The 10,994-nt window shown below is 40.0% G+C and overlaps 1 long non-coding RNA gene across 1 annotated transcript; it reads right to left on the bottom strand.

The window, feature by feature from the left end:
* Positions 1 to 8,570: 8,570 nt before the first annotated feature.
* LOC137149287 (uncharacterized) lies at positions 8,571 to 10,730 on the bottom strand. Its single transcript, XR_010918722.1, has 3 exons — positions 10,651 to 10,730; positions 9,409 to 9,482; positions 8,571 to 8,705 (listed from the first exon to the last, which is right to left on the bottom strand). It is a non-coding gene; the product is annotated as an uncharacterized lncRNA (long non-coding RNA).
* Positions 10,731 to 10,994: the final 264 nt, after the last annotated feature.

Raw genomic sequence — 10,994 nt, forward strand, 5'->3', positions numbered from 1 at the left:
AACTATTTCACCTGTTCCATTAATAAATCCAGCTATCACCTTTATAATTGTTCTAATGAACACTCTTAGATATGTTTTATTTAGGCTCAGTACAGACTAAACTATAGTCTGTAATAGAGTAAGCTCAGATATCTATGCAAAGAAATATGTTTATTTTGCAGGACAACATATATAGCAAACAATGAAAAAAACTTATGGATGCTGTTACAGACTGACATCATGTAGCACTTGTTGAAACATTCAGACTCTGCACAGTAACCCATCTACTATTCCGTATGGCTCCGAGTAGGCACATCCACACACCTCAAGAGATATATATAAAATTCGTACAATGCCATCTAAAAATACAAGCTAACAAAAAGTATTTAAAAGTCCCTTAGGTAATGGAGATACATTTTCCCAGCAATGCCAAATTTTCTGGCTGTGTCCAAGAGTACAGATTTCTAACTTCCTTCATGCAGAAGCTCCTCCTGCAAGGCCACTGAGAGAAACAGCTCTGCATCTGGCTTGCTGATTCAGCACACACAAGCAGGCCTTGCAGCTCTTGTTCTGTGTCTGGTTGCACATGGCCCTCAAGATACAGTGGATTGCAGATTGATCTGGGGAGTTCATGCAAATTAGCTCTGCTGCTTCCGAGGGCTGCCTAATCCTCAAGCCTCAATTTTCTAGTTCTCTGTTGTGCCACTGAGCAGCCATGTTTCATTTTTGAAGGATTACTCCGACCCAAGGCGGAAGTAGTGCAGGTATGGCCATAGCCACAGATACTGGATCAGCCAAGGCTGGCCCTGGACCAAATGGTGCCCCCGCCCCTCTCCATGTGTTAATACCTTATTTTTTATTGCATTTGTAGCCTATGTATTATTTACCTCTGTCATATAAGATGATAAATTTGCAAGTTAGGATCTGTAAATCTATATTTATTCATGCCATATATATAAGCAAATATACCTGTTAAGACATGGCTGACATTATCCTAGGAGACTGGAGGAAAATTTAGTTCTCAGAAAGTCTGGGTGGTTCCACAAGATTCTGCAAAGATTCAGAACATTCTAGGAGGTTAGTGAAAAATTAATCCACGGAACACCTAAAACATTTTACTTCAAACGTTCTATTTTCCCTTTTTTCACTAACAACAAAAACAGCATCCCGAGCCTGGCACCCTCCAAGTCCGGCATGCCAGGTGGTCACCTGAGTCTCTTGCACCTAAATTTGGCTCTTGAATCAGTAGCCTTAGTATAAAAATAATATTTTAAAAACTCATATTCCAAAGATGATACTGGCCTGTGTACTTTCCTCTCTTCCATTGCCACTGCCCTTTAAAACTGTACAAAAAATAACAAATCTGAAACAGCTCCCTGCTGCCTGACTTCTGCCGGAAGAGCCATATTTTCTTAATAGGCTCCTGAAATGAGTTGTAAGGTCCCAGAAGCTGGGAGACTAAAGCTGTAGAGTTACTAAGGAGACAGCCACCTAGGGCACCTTCTCTAAAGTGGCCCCAGAATAAATCTGGAACCAATATGGTCACTCAGGAGCAGACAAGACCTGGACCTCCCTTCTAAAACTGTTGAGTTTCTATCCACTCACGTAGCCTTCTAAGGACTTGACTTGACTTTAATTTTGTACGTATGGTCAGACCATGATAGCAAAATGAACCAAGGAAACCCAGGAACTTCCAAGTACCCAATTTGTTCCTGAAGACGAGAACCCTAAATCATAAATTGAACAAGGAGCAAATGACAAGACATTTTCCCTCCAAAATATTAACAACATTTAGCTCTCGCATTTTCAAACACTCTGCAACCATAAACTAATTAATTGGAGACTGAGTCATAAAGAGGTGAAGAGACTTACTCAAGGTCACTCTGAGTCAGAACCAGGATTACAGTTTGGGAGTTCCTGGTTCCCAGAACCATACTCATGCATACAATTAATGGATATGAAAATACCTGCTGCTCAATGTGAGTCATCAAACAGGATGTGGAGAATATTCTGCTAACAGACTGGGTAATGGCAGTGTAACCTCTTGCAAACATGTGATACAACCAATACAATATAATTGTGTGAATAATTTGCAATATACCAAAAATCAGCCATATTATTATTATTTATTTGTATTCCATTAGTATCTAAGGGCTCCAATCAAGATTAAGGGCCCCACTGAGCTAGGAGCTGTACAAATAGTTACGGAGACAACAGCTCCTTCCCCAGGAAGGGTTGCAACAAGACCCAACAGGTGGATGATGGAAATAAATGAGAGTTGTAGGAGGAGGAAGAGGAGATGGCACTGCGATGAGCACGTCCTATGTCTGCTTTAAAAAAAAATTCCAATTATTCAAACTCATGTCATAAGAGGACCCAGAGTCATCTGATTTACATCAAACATTATGTAGCAAGTGTGTGCATGGGAAGGCTGATGGCAATAACTTCTGTGAAGTGAGTGTTGTCTCAATTAACCTGCCTCAACCTGTAACCATTCGCTCTTCAGAAACAGCAGAATGGGCCAGATCCTCAGGTGAGGCCAAAATGCAGAGTGCAAGTCAGAGAATGAAGTGCAAAGGTGGTTTAAGACTCACCTTTGTATTATCCTCGTCTGGGTTTTGCTTGTTGCATGGCCATTTCCCCCATTGCTGGGTTAGAGTGGCCTAAGGGCTGCTCTGACTTAGGCAGGCCTTTAATGGCCCCAGAGGCCCAAAGACACAGCCCACGATCAGCATTGCATAACGGTGCCCTGCCCATGCCATTTTTCAACAGTCCCACTCCCTTTGCCCGGTGGTGCAAGCAGCAGGGAGGGTGTGTGGTGCATGAGCCCATACATCAGCTCTGCACTACTGCAGGAATACCTTTACACTGAGGCGATCCTCCCTGGGCCAGATAAGCCAGCTTTACAGACAAATAAACCAGCCACCGTGCAAAGGAAGATCTGGCCCACTATCTGTACTGAGAGGGCTCCTAGTGGAAGTTTCAACACCCTGTATTTCTGTGAAGTGATGTGATACCATGTACAAAGTCTGCTTTTTGAATAACCGATATCCAAGTGTATTAGGCAATAGCTAACTACAACTATTTATTTACTTACGTAAAGCAACAGAGTCTCATAAATATGACCAATCAATATGAGCTATAAACAAATAGTATAATTTTGATAGTTCTTCATATCTCACTGTATAATATAAACCTTGTCAATAGAGAGAATAGCTGTTTGAATTAACTTTTGAACTCTTTAAACCATTCTGATTTGGTGTGGTCTCCTCATCAAAAATTATGTGTGACACTAGCCCTGAGCACAGAGGGCCAAATTCTGCTCTCAGTTACACTACAGGAAATCTGAAGTATCTGCATTGCAGTCAATTGATTTATTCCACATTTATACCAGTGTAGCTGAGAGCAGAGGTTGGCTCAAGCAGTATGTCGATAGCCCACATACAGAAAGTAATAGTTCATCTGACACCACTGCAAGCATTTGCTATTATTGTCACTGTTTCCTTGCTTCTCCTCACAACATTTCTCGAGTGTACAGCCAATCTGAGCAAAAATCCAGACAGGTTAATAAAACAAATAGCAACTGGGGCCAAGTGCAACTAACAGTAAAATAATGCCCAGAGTCAAAACAGTATAATACTGTCCATTCACATATTGTACACATTTTCTGAAGGTGTTTAACAGTCAGGCTGTATTTTGCTGCTAGTTGTACTTCACCCCAGGCAACATTTGTGTACTATTAAACCTATTTTCCAATATTCAATACCGAAGGATTTACTTACTGCTATAATTCTGTACAAGCAATAATGAACCATTACATGCATATATTAAATGATCTCTCTTTGGCTCAATTGATATTACGGTATGTTGCCTGATTCTCAACTCCTAGAGCAGAAAAGAATTCCTAGAGGTCCAGGCTGCCTGTGAGATGCTCTGAATTAGTACATCCCCAATCACTCTAATCACACACATTCCTGACTTAGCAAAAGCTATTCTTTTTTGCCCACAAGAGCAGACCTGAGTGTGAATCTGACCCAATGTTCCTCAGAAGAAAGGAAGTACAAGAGTGCGCAACGTTACTATATTATTCACATGTATAATGATCATTGGTAACATTGGACATAGGATATCCCACCGACAGTATTAATTGCTGCTATATGGGGCCAAATGCTGAAATCCTTGTTTAGTTTTTACTTAGTCCTGAGCAAAAGCACTCATTGTTTTCTCCTGTGTAAGAACCCTAGAGTTTGGCCTGTAGACGTTAGGGTGCTTCTCATTCAAGAAGACAAAGTGACACATTCATTCAGAAAAACAAACTAAGAGAATTGGTGCTATGTATAATAATGCAGTAATATAAAATTAGCGAGCTGGAGACAATCCTAATTTAAACACTTGTTGTAGTGGAATCTTTTTTCCATGAAGCCCTGACTTCTCCAAGGAAATATCTGCATAAGAACACCAAAGCAAGATCAGAGTATGTAAAACAGTAACAGAATCACTGACACCAGGTGTGATGCCAAATGTTTAGTATTATCAAAACAGCTGAATCAGTATAACAATCAGCACTTGAAAAGCACTCGGGGAAAGAATGACTATGTAAGGACTTATTTGCTTCTGTAGTTGCAGCTGCCACCTAGCTTCTTGTACTCCCCTCCTCCTGACCACTGACAGGCCACTAGGTTGGTAGGTATTTATTTGCAATAAATAACTTCCTCTATGGCTCGTGCTGACATCATTGCTACTCATGTTTTTCTTATTTAGACATGTTTTCAAATTATGTAGCTCCCTTATAACTGTGTAATGTTCTGTCTTTACACAATGACATTAAATCCTCATCTGGGGACTAAAAAATCTCTTGCTTGACTTTCTTTGTTAGATATTTTCCTAACAAAAGCCCTGGGGTCTAAGTAATCATCGCTAAATTTATTTTATCTGTTCAGCATGAATTTAAGAGAGCTCTTTTATTCCTTTACAATACATCATTATGCTGGCCGAGAGATGCATGGCCAGATTCTGAAGTAACCTCAACTGAAGTTAGCAAGTTAGTTGTGATGTACACTAGTCTGAGGGCAGAACCTGGCCTCCCCTTGTCTTCTTTGGCCCATAATCAGTAGTCAGGGGTTTTAAATGGTGGGAGTCCAAAGGGCACAGTCAACTTACTCTACTCAATTTCAAAACTTGAGTTAAAGGTAGTTTTAGATACTACATCTGCCCCATTGCGCCTCCTTAACCTGACAGTTTTGGTGGTCTTACAGGCACTTTCTATTTTTTGTAATGTCTTCTCTTCTTGAAGGGAGAGATCATCAAGTCCAGCCCTCTGCACTGAAGCAGAACCAAGTAAACTTAGACCATCCCTGAGAGGTGTTTGTCCCATGTTATTAAAAACCTCCAGTGATGGGGGTTCCACAACCTCCCTTGGAAGCCTATTCCAGGACTAAGCTCCCTTTATAGTTACAAAGATTTTCCTAATATCCAACCTAGATATCCTTTGCTGTAATTCAAGTCCATAACTTCCTGTCCTATCTTCAATGGATATGGAGAACAATTGCTCATCATTATTTTTATAGCAACTCTTAACACAGACTGTTATCAGGTTCCCCCTCAGTTTTCTTTTCTCAAGACTAAACATGTCCAGTTTTTTTAACCTTTCCTCACAGATCAGATTTTCTAAACCTTGAGTCATTTTTGTTGCTCTCCTCTGGACTCTCTTCAATTTATCCACATCTTTCCTAAAATGTGCCACCAGAACTGGACACAGTACTCCAGCCGAGACTCACCAGTGCCAAGCATGAGAAACCAACAGTGTACTCATGAAATGGATCAAGAAATTCTGCATTGATTTCAGTCATACTGCAACTGGATTCTGCTGTGATGTGATAGAATGTTATAGCAATTCACTTGTGTTTAATGAGAGGCAACCTTCATCTGTTTGTTTTTCATTGGAAGATTGCTTTGAATTAAATAGAAGGGGTTCTCAAACTTTTTTTTCTAGGACCCCCTTTGAAAATATTTCAGGCTGTGATGACCCCCCCAAAAAGTTATGGCCCCCTCCATGCTATGCCACCCTTTTCTTCTGCGCTGCTGCTGGGGGTGGCACTGCCTCCAGAGCACCCAGCCAGCAGCTGCTGCTCTCTGACCACCCAATTCTGAAAGGCCCTGGGCTGTCAGCCATGCATGGGGCTGACAGCTACAACCACAGCATGTGTGGGGACTGACAGCTCACGATCCCCCCCCCATAATAGCCTCACGACCCCTTGATGGGTCCCGACCCCCAATTTGAGAACCCTTCATAGTGTCATAACATTCCTTTATAATCATCACCTGTGGCAACTAGCATCCAACTCACCGTGCTGTCATTTTATTATCATATGTAATCCACCTTCAGTAATGGAATTCTGGATAGGAACAGGAACCCCAGCATTTGGCTGTATCTAGCTTATGTGAGTAACTGACAAAAAATATCAGGTCTGATCCAGCAAGGGGCTGAGCTCCCAACACCCAGTGAAGACAATGGTGCACTTTACTGGCTGAAGATCATTATTATCCAGAAGAGCCTTTAAAAAAAAAAGGACTATTGGAGTTAGGAAGCTGGAGTGTGCATACTTATTATGTGGACACTTATCACCACAAATGCACACAGGACTGTAGGACAAGAGAGCTATTTCAAGCAAATGATGAGATCCTTACAGGTAGAGCTAAGAATTCAATTTAATGATTGAATACGAAGGGGAACCACACGTTATGACATACAGTATGGTGGTTGTGCTGGAATTCTTCATAGAATAGCTGGTTTATTAATTATTATGTATTGTTGCTGTTATTATTATATATTTTGTATGCATTTCTGAAATGTCCATCTCCATAATATCTGAGCAAACTTTTGCGGCGATATTGACTTTACCACATAGTATTTATGATATTTGGCATATATATAGCAATGAAAGAACCTGTCCCCACGAGATTTACAGCTCAGGCCCAACAGGTCTGGCTAGTTTGAATAAGCAGGGTGTAACTATCCAAATATGCAATGCCCATCTGAATTGTTCCTTCTAAACAGATAAGGTTCACTCATCTCTCTGCACAAGGAGCAAAATCCTCCTAAATCAGTTTTCACTCAGGCAAACACATTTTGGCTTTATTTTACATGTAAGGACCTCAGGACTCGGCAGAAGTAAAGTGAACTTAGTCCACCAGTGACACAATAAAGCTAATACAGAGCAGTAACTTCCCATTCCATCATGATGTTGTAAACCCATAGAAAGCCTTTCATTTATACTGCCATCCTAAATATAGCAGACATCTTGCTACAGTACATTCCTCCTCGCAGGATGGAAAATGAAAGGCTATGTGTAAAGCACCACATGAGAGTATTAGTAGGATAGAACACATGAAATATATGGGAATGCCTGTTCATCCTCCATAGAGATGGAATCTGGACGTATACTCGGAAAATTACTCTCTAAGACCTGGTCTACATTAGGAAATTTGCTCTGTTTAACTAAATCACTTCTAAATCAATCTACATGAACCTAATGTAGACACCTTTTAACTAATTTAAATCCTCGTTTTAGCTTAATTTGGTAATTTACCAATGCAAATTAAACCAATGCAAGGAAGGGTTAACCTGGTTTAAGAGCCTCACAAAAATGGTTTGCACCCGTGTATCTTACATCACCTTAAGGACTCCTGTAAATTATGTCAGGTAGAGCAGTCAAGGACTGAGCAGAATGTTATGCACTGTTGTATTATGTAGAAACACCTTATGTTATCCAAGGATTCCCTTGTGCTGGAGGACTCCTTTGCTGTTACGAGCAAAGGACACTTTGTAAAAGCTGAAGATCTGGCCTAATAATTTAGCTTCTTACCACAGCTCTTTTTGGGGCTTATTGTTTTTTGTTCAATTTGGAGTGTGTATTTTGTGCCATATGTTTTCTGCTTCCTATATGTAATCACCAACAATCACTGATAATATATTTTGGAAATGTAACTTGCTCTGGAACATCTTATTGCTACCTAAACAATACCTATTCACTTCTGTTAAATCATCACTGTTTAAAAATAATGTTATGATGGAATTTGGTTGAAACCATGTTGAAAATATAGTGTGACAGCTGCCCTTCATTCAGGATGAACCTAAGAAAAGAAGCAGATAAGCTCCTTTTTGGAGTAAGATAGGTGAAACAATAGGAATCACCACCTAAAATACAAGTCTGATGCAAGGATGATCAGAAAATGAACTATATGGGTGGAGGGAGCAAACACAAGCAGAGACAGAAGACAGCAGAAAAGCCAGAAAGAAGCACCGGTAATGTGGCCCGAAGAGAAAGTAAAGAGAGACCTTTTGGGGAAGAGTGCTGGCTGGAACTGTTGAGGCTTCGAATTGTAACTAAGGAAACTGCCTCCTGTTTGCTTCCTACTGTGTTCAGGGAAACAGGACTTTGTATGTTCTTTGTAAATAAACAGGATTGCATCAAATACCTGACTCTATCATCAATGGAAACAACAAATGAGGCCTAAATACTGGCTAATACAGTGGTTCCCATCCTTCTCAAGTGTGCGGACCCCTTTTCAACCTCCAAACATTTTGCGGACCACCACATGCTATTAGTTTTATTTGAAATTGTACATTTCCTTGGTGAGGCTGTTATTTTTCTTTTCCGTGGACCCCCTGTAGTATAGCCTCACGAAGCACAAGGGGTCCGCGGAGCACAGGTTGGGAACCGCTCCTGATTGGGAAATGGACAGCATTACATGAAGCAATATAAATGTCATCAATAAATATAGTCAACAAACCTAATGCAGATTATCTGAGGAAGGTTTACATAGATAGAGGGCCAGATTCTGATTCCCATTACACTAGTGTAAATCTGGATAACTTCACTGAAGTCAGTAGAATTGGTCCCTCACTCTGCTTAACATCACTAAGCTCATTTTATCTACAACCACTGTTCTTGTAATTTGTGCCTTCCTTTATTTCCCTGACTTCTCTATTGCATTTCAACTCTTAGTTGAAAAATTGCCTCTTCTCATTTGCTTTTTTTAATTATTAACTCTGCAGTGTAGCTCAGCAATGTAGCTCACTGAAGTGTTTGGGGGACACACTGTATGAAATATGCTACACTAAATAAAGTTGTATTGCACTGTAAAGCAATTTATTTGTAGGGAGAAGTTTGGGAAACTTTCTCTGAGGTTTCTGTTGCTTGGCTCTAAATGTTCAATAATTTTGCAGCCAGGAAATGTTTTTTCCTCTCCTAATAATTTGTGTACTTAGAAGCTTATAAATTCCCATAAGCCATTAGCACATTTAATTAATAATAATAGCTTTTTTTTCTTTTCCTTTAAGAGCAGTGCAAATACTAAGTACTTCATTAACACTTACAGACCAGTCTGAAGTCAATGGCATTAATTGGGGGAGTAGGGATTACTCACATGAATAAGAGTTTCATTATCTGGCTCCATATGGCTATGAGTATTAACAGTTCCAGAGGGGTAGCCGTGTTAGTCTGTATACAGCAAAAACAACGAGAGTTCTGTAGCACTTTAAAGACTAACAAATTTAATTTCAGTAGGCATAAGCTTTCGTGGGTTGCACCCCACTTCCTCAGATGCAGTGCTATTATTAGTGTATATTATAAACAAGTCACAGGTACAGAAACATAATTTCACCTACACCCAGTTTTATAGTCCAGTAATATGTTACCCAAAATCCCTCAGAAACAGTTGCTCTGAAAGGTAAATTCTGGATCTTACTTAAATGGTAGAAAAGAGCCAGATTTTCAAAGGTATTTAGGTGCCTAAAGATGCATATAGGTGCCAGGTCAAAGTATCTAGGCAAGTCAGGCACCAACTCACATTGAAATCAACTCATTATAGGTCAGATTTGCAGATGTGCAGAGCAGCAACAACTCTAAGGCTTTGTCTTCACTGCAAACATAAAGTGAGTTGTTATACTGAGATATCTCTCAATGTAAAAATCATAGGTGAGATAAGACAGTGTAAGTTTACTTCAATGCATCTAATAGGGGTAAACTCCGATGGTGGTGTGGGGGGAGGGTTGACCTCAAAAAGCTATACCAAAGTAAAAACTACCTGAACTTTTTCTCCTCTAAGATTTACACCAAGATAGATACATCATGTTAGCAATCTCAATGTAAAAACACATCTCACTTCAAGGAAGACATAACCTAAATGAAGCCAAGGACAGCTGTGAGTGCTCAGCACCTGTGAAAATCAGGCCTTACATTTTTTATTGTTCAATGTGAGCGTAGTCAGTAGTGATTTCTGTATGTAGAAATATAGCCCTTTCTAGTTTATCCTGAAGAAGATATAGCAGGCTAAATACACAACTTGGCTAAAAGAAACATGGCAAACTTTTTAAACAACTTGATAGTAAGGCAACTTTTTATGAACTTAAATGGATTAAAACATTTTTGTAAACAAAGAAGTGCAGCAGACCTGCCACATGCTTTGTGAGGAGGATTTTCTTCAGTTTTCATTACCACCCACTTGTCACGGACTTAAACAAAGAATTCTACAAACACTGGCTCCTTTGGGGCGTGTTAAGAATTTACTATTGAGTTGCGAATGTGAGTTTTCACATTCCTAAAGCCTAGAAACAGACCCTTTTGGAAAGTTGCTAATGAGCGTTCCCTCAGCAGAAAAATCACTTACAGGTCCTTTCCTCCAGCCAGCCAGAGAGCTTGACTCCCCTGTGTTCTGAGAACTTCACAAGACCACATTCTAAGCAAAACAAGGGCCCTGCAGAATCATGTGAATTTAGGAAAGGCGGGGAGGTAAATGCTGATTGGTTTGTTGTGATATAACGATGCAATGCTAGATATATGTTTCTTCTGGTTTGTGATTAAAAGATGAAAAGACTGGCAGACTTGATGATCCATCAGAAGGGCTTTCCTATCTTTAATGACTATGATCCTATGAAATATATCAAAAGCACTTCGGTTAACCAAAGAACGGACAAAAATATGTGTAACCATTCTGAGATGGGGGCTGCCCCT

The sequence above is a fragment of the Emydura macquarii genome, unplaced genomic scaffold (assembly GCF_026122565.2).
Source record: "Emydura macquarii macquarii isolate MOO-44397 ecotype Brisbane River unplaced genomic scaffold, CSIRO-AGI_Emac_v2 contig_719, whole genome shotgun sequence".
NCBI lineage: Eukaryota > Metazoa > Chordata > Testudines > Chelidae > Emydura > Emydura macquarii.